A 9,094-nucleotide genomic window follows, 5' to 3' on the forward strand; every position below is an offset into this window, starting at 1 on the left:
TGCTATTCTAGGCTAACAGGATAACTACATACAATAGTATACTCAGATACGATAAAAACATGATATTACTCAATAAAAATCAGGTTTCTCCACAAATAGCTTGTGTACGCACTCGTCACCTCGCGTACACGACGCTCACATATCATAATAATACCAAATCCTAAGGAGATTTTCCTCACACAAGGTTAGGCAAGCTACTTACCTCGAACCAAGCTCAATCAATCGGAAACAATGCCTTTTCCTTGATTATCCGACTTCGAATGGGGCCCACATTTCGGAATTGGGTAAAAGTCACAAATATGAACACTCATTCCCTTATAAGTTCACTCGTATCAAAATTATCCAAATCCGATGTCAAAATCTCAATCAAAACCTAAAATTTTAGTTGAAGAACTTCTTCTCATTTTCTCCAAAATTTCAACCCAAATCCGAAATTAAATGATGAAATCAACCATAGATTAGTGAAATATAACCATAAAGGAGTTAAGAGTCGTTACCCAAAAGATTTCTCAGAAAATTCCTCAAATAATTGCCCAATCCGAGCTCTCAAGGTCCCAAAATTGGAAATGAGACCAAACCCTCGAAATTTCCGCTTTTCTACCCAGCGATCTCGCATCTGCGGACCACCAGTCGCACCTGCGAAATTTCCATCGCAGGTGCAGAAATGGCTCAAGGTGACTGGGACCGCTTCTGCAATCAGGTGGTTGCACCTGCGTGTGCGCACCTGCGGACAGTGGTCCGTTTCTGCGGTCTCCCCTTCCAGCTCACTCTCCGCATCTGCGGAACTTCAAGTGCATCTGCGGGCTCGCAGATGCGAAAATTTCCTCGCACCTGCGACCCCTGTCCATCTCCTAAATCTCGCTTCTGAGCTTGCCTCTCTGCACCTGCGATCGCGCACCTGTGGTCTCCCCACCGCATGTGCGAAAATACCAAAACTCAGATAGCTTCACCAATTGCATAAGTCCAAAACTCAATCCGTTTAGCATTCGAAATATACCTGAGGCCCCCGAGACCTCAACCAAACATACCAACTGGTCCTAAATCACCATACGGACTTAGTCGAGCCTTCAAATCATATCAAACAACGCTAAAAACACGAATCACCCTCCAATTCAAACTTAATGAACTTGAAACTTCAAATTTCTACAACTGATGCCGAAACCTATCAGACCAAGTCCGATTGACCCCAAATTTTTCACACAAGTCATATTCAACATTACGGACCTACTCCAATTTTCGAAATCGGAATCCGATCCTGATCCTGATATCATAAAATCCACTACCGGTCAAAATCTCTAAAAATTCGACTTTCGCCATTTCAAGCCTAAATGAACTACAGACCTCCAAAACACAATCCGGACACGCCCTTTAAGTCCAAAATTCCCCAACGGAGTTAACGAAACCGACAAAACTCTATTCCAGAGTCGTCTTCACACAGTTCCGACTACAGACAAAATCTTAATACTTAAACTTCTGCTTAGGTACTAAGTATCCCAAAACACCCCAAATACTGAAACAAAACCTCCCGGCAAGTCACATAAGCTGAAACAGATACAGGGAAAGCAGTAAATAAGGGATCGTGGCTATAACTTTCAAAACAACCGATCAGGTCGTTACAATTTCCATATCCAACAAATTAAACAAACTGTTACATGTCGATATTATTGATGTACTAAATAAATCAAAATGACCACCATATATATGTAAATTACTCTCAATAATTTAATTTAATTCATGAATGTTGGTGAAGAGCAATATTTTCAGTCATCATCCGTCTTGCAAACTTTTTTTGTTCAACGCCGTTGTTCTTCTTCTCTACGTGCACACAAACGCATGTGTGTTGAAGACAGACCGGCAACAACGTTGGAGCACAAGTTTTGAGACAATCAGGATTAGTGTTGCACGATTTCCCTGCAGTCTGCAACATTGAATCTACATACACGTATAACGAGTTTAACTTTTATACACACAGTCATTTAAGAAATAACTATTAATAATTATTCCTTCCGATCCATTTTAATTAATTTTTTATCTTTTTTTTGTGCTCTATAATATTTAATTTTTTTCAGATATCAAAAAGAAATTAACTTGTTCTTTTCAAAGTTGTCCTTAGAGTAAAAAGCCTAGGAGTAGTTTGTTATATGTCCAATAAAGCAAATAAAGGTTAATATGGTTAATTTCGTTATTAATTAATGCTAAAAGGTTAATTCTTTAATATGTGTGAAAAGAGCCAAAAAATCACTTAAAGTGGATCGGAGGGAGTATCGAATAAGAAAATTGAATTAGTAACTTAAAAAAAATAACATATGTTAATTACATATTACAACAAATTAAAATCAGTCTATAAGTTAAATTACAAGTTGAATATCTTATTAGCAAAATGTGTGTGTTTTATTTGAAAAAGAGGAAAATAAGAGAAAGGAAATGGAGAAGGGTAAGAACAACAAACCAGTTGAAATAAGAAATAAGGCAAATAGAAAAACAATCTTTGACCATTGTCTCTCCATGTCTTCCAGTTGTACCTTTAACACTGCAGTTTAACAAGATCTTTAGCCTTGAGTATCAAGAATACATATTGGCATAGAATTGGATTTAGATTGGTAGGAAATCTATGAAGTGAACTATTAGTTTGGAAGAAAAGAAGGGATGCATAAAGAAAAAAAAATTCACGGTTTTATGGAATATAGTTTCATTCTTTTTACTAGATGACCATGTTTGTTCTAAAATATATAGGTCCTTATTAGGGAACATGATAATTCACTTGTGTCAAGATTGTTATAGAATTTATGTTGGTATGGATAGTTGTTGATGCCAACAAGATCAAATGCCATATGTGAAATTCTTTAGAGAATGGTAAGAAGAAAAGTAAACAAACAAGACCTCTACTGGTAAATCTGACTCTTCTGTGTATTTATATGAAAAATAAAGATAAAACATTATTCTCAGATCCAACATTTCCTCTTGAAGTTGGGTGGTAACATAGAAAAATTAATTACTTCAAATCGGTATTTTTATCAGACCAATAGAAGCATAATATATGTCATTTTTTACAATATAATCTTTTACATATAACTCGTGGTTAATTTAAATGAATTTTAAAAAATTCAAATGTTATACGAAACACTTTAATTCATAGTAAGAGTTCAAGACCATGGAAGAAAAAGTAAATAACAGCATAATGTCCTAAATTTACCCATTAAAATCATTTTCTTAAAATTGTTTTATAATACCCATAAACATATTTTTTTTTTTGGTAAATAAAAGAAATTTTATTACCAAATAGCGTTTTGTACATGAAAGAAAAAAAAACTACAGATGCATCTTCAATCTACACCACATCATCGCAATAGCTATCCAACCTCCAGCTATAGCTGCCTATTACAGATCGCATTCCTAAGAATAATAATTCAATTGAGCCAGTCTCTTAATAGCCGCTTCTGTAGGGAGCCTCTTAAAAAAACCTCTTGAATGATTCTTCTAATAATGGTTCTTGCATCAGTTTGATTGTTTTGAAAAACTCTTTGATTCCTTTCAATCCAAATGTGATAAACACAAGCTGCCAAGACCATCCTATACACTTCTGCAGTTGCATTTCTGCCTCTAGCATGGTTCAATGCCCATCTTAGTTCCTCTTGCCATTCCAGAGCCTACCTCGAGATTCCTGTAATGACCTGACTTGTCGTTTTAAGAACTTACGTCTCGTTCAGCAACTCAAGATCCCAAACAGCTTTGTAATATGCATTATGACTTGCCTGTATGGTCGAGTTTGGTTTTCGGATGATACAGGATTAAATTGAAAAAATAATTTTTTTTATGAAGCTTAAGTGAAAAGAGTTGAGTGGAGTTTGACTTTTGAGAAAACGACTCCGGAATAGAGTTTTGATGATTTCGATAGCTCCAAATGGTGATTTTGGACTTAGGAGCGTGTCCGAAAATTTATTTGGAAGTCCGTAGCTAAATTAAGCCTCAAATGGCTAAAATAGAAACTTAAGTTTGGAAGTTTGACCGGGGAGTTGAATTTTTGATATCGGAGTCGGAATCCAATTATGAAAATTTTTATAGCTCCGTTATGTCATTTATGACTTGTGCGCAAAATTTGAGGTCAATCGGACCTGATTTGATAGGTTTCGGCATCGAATGTAGAAGTTAGAAATTTTTAAGTTCATTAAACTTGAATTGGGGTATGATTCATGATTTTAGCGTTGTTTGTCTTTGATGCGATTTGAGATTTCGACAAATTTCGTATGATGTTTTAGGACTTGGTGGTGTATTTGGTTGTGGTCCCGAGGGCCTCGGATGAGTTTCAGATGGTTAACGGATCGGAATTTGGACTTAAAACAGTTGCTGGAATTCGGGGGCAGCAATCAGGGGCAGTGATCGGGGGCAATGATAGGGGGCAGTGATCGGGGGCAGCGTCCGAGGGCAGCGATTGAGGGCAGCGCCTGGACAGAAACTTTAAGTTATAAAAAGGGGACTTCGTCCCATTTTTCATTTCCGACAAATTGGAGCTTGGGGAGAGGCGATTATTGAGAGATTTTCAAGGAAAAACATCGGGGTAAATGATTCTAACTCGGATTTGGTCAATATACACGAATATAACATTATTTTCATCATTTAATTAGTGTTTTGAGATAGAAATTTGGGAAAAATTGTAGAAATTTCTCTATGGCTGGAATTTCTCTATTCCAGTATGAGGGAATATTGGATGGACCCCTGCAAGACTAGGAGGTAAGGCAAGCTCATAAGCAATCTCCTCAACACGCCGCAACACCTCAAAGGGACCAATGAACCTTGGGCTCAGCTTGCCCTTTTTCTCGAACCTCATAACGCCCATCATAGGCGAAACCCGGAGCAAGACCCGCTCTCCAACCATGAATGCAACATCGCGAACTTTCCAGTCCGCATAACTCTTCTGTTTGGACTGGGCTGTGCGAAGTCGATCCTGAATCATCTTCACCTTATCCGGGGCATCCTGAACCAAGTCTGTACCCAATAATCTAGCCTCACCCGGCTCGAACTAACCCACTAGAGACCGACACCGCCTACCATACAGAGGCTCATACGGTGCCATCTGAATGCTCGACTGATAACTGTTATTGTAGGAAAACTCCACAAGTGGTAAGAACTGATCCCATGCATACCCAAGGCCGGTGCATGTCGGTGCATGTCGAACTATGGAAACCAAGGCCGGTGAATGTCGGGCCAAATCACTGAAACGAACTGCATACTTTGACACAGTCATAGCACCCTGGCATAACTGCTCAAACTCCGCGCGCCATGCGTCCCTGAGGCTCTGAGGGACATACTCTCTCAAAAACATGTCCGAGACTGAGTCCATGTAAGTGAAGCTGCCTCAGCCGGACTACTTAACTCATAAGCACGCCACCACTGATAGGCGACTCCTCTAAGCTAGAAGGTGGTAAAAGCAACCCCACTCGTCTCCGCTACGCCCATAGTATGAAGAATACGATGATACTCCTCCAGAAAGCACTGAGCATCCTCTGTAGCCAATCCGCTGAAGGTAGGTGGGTGGTACTTCTTGTACCTCTCAAGTCTGAGCTGCTCCGCCTTAAAACTTCCCTAACCTCGGGCTGAGCTGGAGCTACCTGCTGCATTGGTATAATCTCTAGAACCTGGTCGATATGAACCCGCTGCTCTGGAGTACCGGCGACAGGAGTGTGTGCTCCTCCCCCGGCTTAAGATGTGGCAGGAGCAAGTGGAATCAATCCAGCCTGAGCTAAGGTGCTGAATATGCTTAGAAACTGGGCTAGAGTCTCCTGGAGGGCTGGTGCAGTAACAGGTACCTGTGATTGTTATTTTCCATCGGAAAACTCAGGGTGAAGGTGACTGTTGGTGTTGCTTGGAGTAAAGGCAGAGGGGGGAGAAGCATTATAATCCATCTCCTCTTTCGGTTTCGTGTTAGACGATTTGCCTTTTGCAATTAATCTTGAGGGATTGACTGGGGGTGTCACCTCATTGATAGTATTCTAATTGAAGCTACTGGGGGCTCCTCTGTAGCAGCTCGTGCGGGTGCTTTGACTGCACCGCGTGGACGTCCTCGGCCTCTACCCCGGCCCCGGCCTCTCGTAGATTTAGTAGGGGGAGCGGGTGCCTGGTCATCATATCCTCCGGTACGGGTCCTCACCATCTGTGAGAAAGAATAGAATACAGAAGTTTAGAATTTTGTTTTGATGTCAACAAATTTCGCACGACAAGGAATCAAAGAAGTATAATTTTTCCTAACAGATCCATAGCCTCCCGAAGATAAGTACAGACATCTCTGTACCGATCCGCGTGACTCTAATAAACTGGCTTATGACTCACGACACCTATGAACCTAGAGCTCTGATACCAACTTGTCATGACCCAAACATCCCTCCGAGACATGTCGTGATGGCACCTAGTCTCCACGACTAGGTAAGCCTAACAGATTTCGGAAATATCAATAATGGAAGCAAAACTAAACAGCTAACTGCATTAGATACTGAATAACTAATAATAATGCTGCTCCACATATACAATAACTAAAACACTAGACGTACAGAGTTTCCCAAAACCCGAAACATCGTGAATCACAAACTACAGAAAGAAACATAGTATCTCTATACATCAGAGTCTAACAAAAGAAATACAGAAGATAATGGACGTGGGGAAGAGTAGAAAGGGACTCTGAGGTCTGCGGACGCGGCAGATGTACCTTGAAGTCTACAAAGTTGTCTCGACTCACTGATAGTGCGGGTGGTAAGAAATACCTGGATCTGCACACGAAAACATGTGCTGAAGAGTAGCATGAGTACACCACAATTGATACCTAGTAAGTTCCAAGCCTAACCTCAGTCGAATAGTGACGAGGTCAGATCAGGTGGTCGCACCTGCGTATGTGCAACTGCGGACAGTAGTCCACTTCTGCGGTCACCCCTTCCAGCTCACTCTCCGCATATGCGGAACTTCCAACGCATCTATGGGCTCGCAGATGTGGAAATTCCCTCGCACCTGTGACCCCTGGCCATCTCCTCAATCCTGCTTCTACGCTTGGCCTCTCGCACGTGCGTGTCCGCACCTGCGGCCACCCCACTGCATGTGCGATTACACCAGAAGCTTGAAACCTTCAGCAATTACACAACTCCAAATTTTGATCTGTTAAGCATCTGAAACTCACCCGAGGCCCCCGGGACCCTAACCAACCATACAAACAAGTCCTAAAATACCATACGAACTTAGTCGAGCCCTCAAATCATATCAAACAACGCTAAAAACATGAATCACCCTCCGATTCAAACTTAATGAACTTGAAACTTCCAATTTCTACAACCGATGTCGAAACCTATCAAACCACGTCTGATTGACCCCAAATTTTACACACAAGTCATATTCAACATTACGGACCTACTCCAACTTCCGGAATTGGATTCCGACCCCGATATCAAAAAGTCCACTACCGGTCAAAATCTCCAAAAATTTGACTTTCGCTATTTCAAGCCTAAATGAGCTACAGACCTCCAAAACACAATCCAAATACTCCCCTAAGTCCAAAATCACCCAACGGAGCTAACAGAACCGACAAAACTCTATTCTGGAGTTTTCTTCACACAGTTCTGTCTACGGACAAAATCCTAAGACTTTAACTTCCGTTTAGGGACTAAGTGTTCCAAAACACCCCAAAAACCAAAACAAAACCTCCCGGCAAGTCACATAAGCTGAAACAGATATGGGAAAAATAGTAAATAGGGGATCAGAGTTATAACTCTCAAAACCACCTGTCGGGTCATTACACATGGGCTCCTTATTATGGAAAATAATGTATTGTTGATTTTCGTGGCAAGTTGTAATATTTGAGCACTTGATGTGTACTTTGTAATATGTTGTAATATTTTGAATACTTGAGGTGCAATTTATGAGATGTTGTGATATTGGCACGTGATATTGTTGGGAGGTTTGTTCAGGTGTTTGCATGAGGATTCTGTCATGCTATTTTTAATATTGATATATGCACATGCGGCGTTACAAGGCAGGCTATATATATGGGTTTGCGCATGTGGCGAGACAAGGTGGGAATATTATTTTGTGCGTACGGCGAGACAAAGAGGATATTTACTTTATTATTGCGTACGTGGCGAGACAAGGTGGGCTATGTCGGGGATTGATTTGTGATAACTTGTGATAGAGATATGGGTATGAGGTGCCATAAGAATATAAAAGGGGGCTGAGACCCATATTATTTTATAATTTTTAGATAATAATAATTATATGTGAAAGATTTATATTTGAGGGACTTGTTTAATTGGTTATACTTGTGTTTATTATTCGTCTGGGTAATAATTATGGTGTTCTTGCAGCCTTGTTGTTTACATCACTAGTTGATTATTCTTGCTATCACTGCTATTTATTTTCTATTATTTTTGTATACTTTATTGCACAAGTTATTAGACTAGTGAGTGTCTTGATTGTACCTCATCACTACTCCACCGAGGTTAGTCTTGATACTTACTGGGTACCGACTGTGGTGTACTCATACTACACTTATGCATATTTTTGTGCAGAGCCAGGTATTGGAGATATCGCACTCGGACAGATTTAGTGTGTTGATCGCAAGGATTCAAGGTAGAGATACTTGGTCGTCGCAGTCCCTTGGAGTCTTTCTATTTTTATTGTACTGTCCGCTCTTATTCACACAGTATTGTATATTCGATCTTTGGGATCACTATATTTACTCAGTTAGAGTTCGTGACTTAGTATTACCAGTCTTGGGAGGTTTTTATATTTATTTTCGCTGTTAGTTTTGACACTTGTATTAGATTATTAGATAAATTATATGTTTAAAAAAATGGCTTGAATTGTAATTGTAATCGGCTTACCTAGCCTTAGAGACTAAGTGTCATCACGACGCCTGTGGTGGGATTTTGGGTCGGGACAATTCCCTGCCATTGTAGGAGCTTTTTCCATACCTGAGCAGAGATACTACAGTAAAAAAAATAAGTGGGATATGCTTTCATCTCCTATGCCACACAACGGATATTCTTGATTTGTGATGATTTCCCATTGCAGTAGCCTACCGCTCATGAGCAGCCAATCTTAGTATAAAGATCCATTTTGG

The sequence above is a fragment of the Nicotiana tomentosiformis genome, chromosome 11 (assembly GCF_000390325.3).
Source record: "Nicotiana tomentosiformis chromosome 11, ASM39032v3, whole genome shotgun sequence".
NCBI classification, from domain to species: Eukaryota; Viridiplantae; Streptophyta; class Magnoliopsida; order Solanales; family Solanaceae; genus Nicotiana; species Nicotiana tomentosiformis.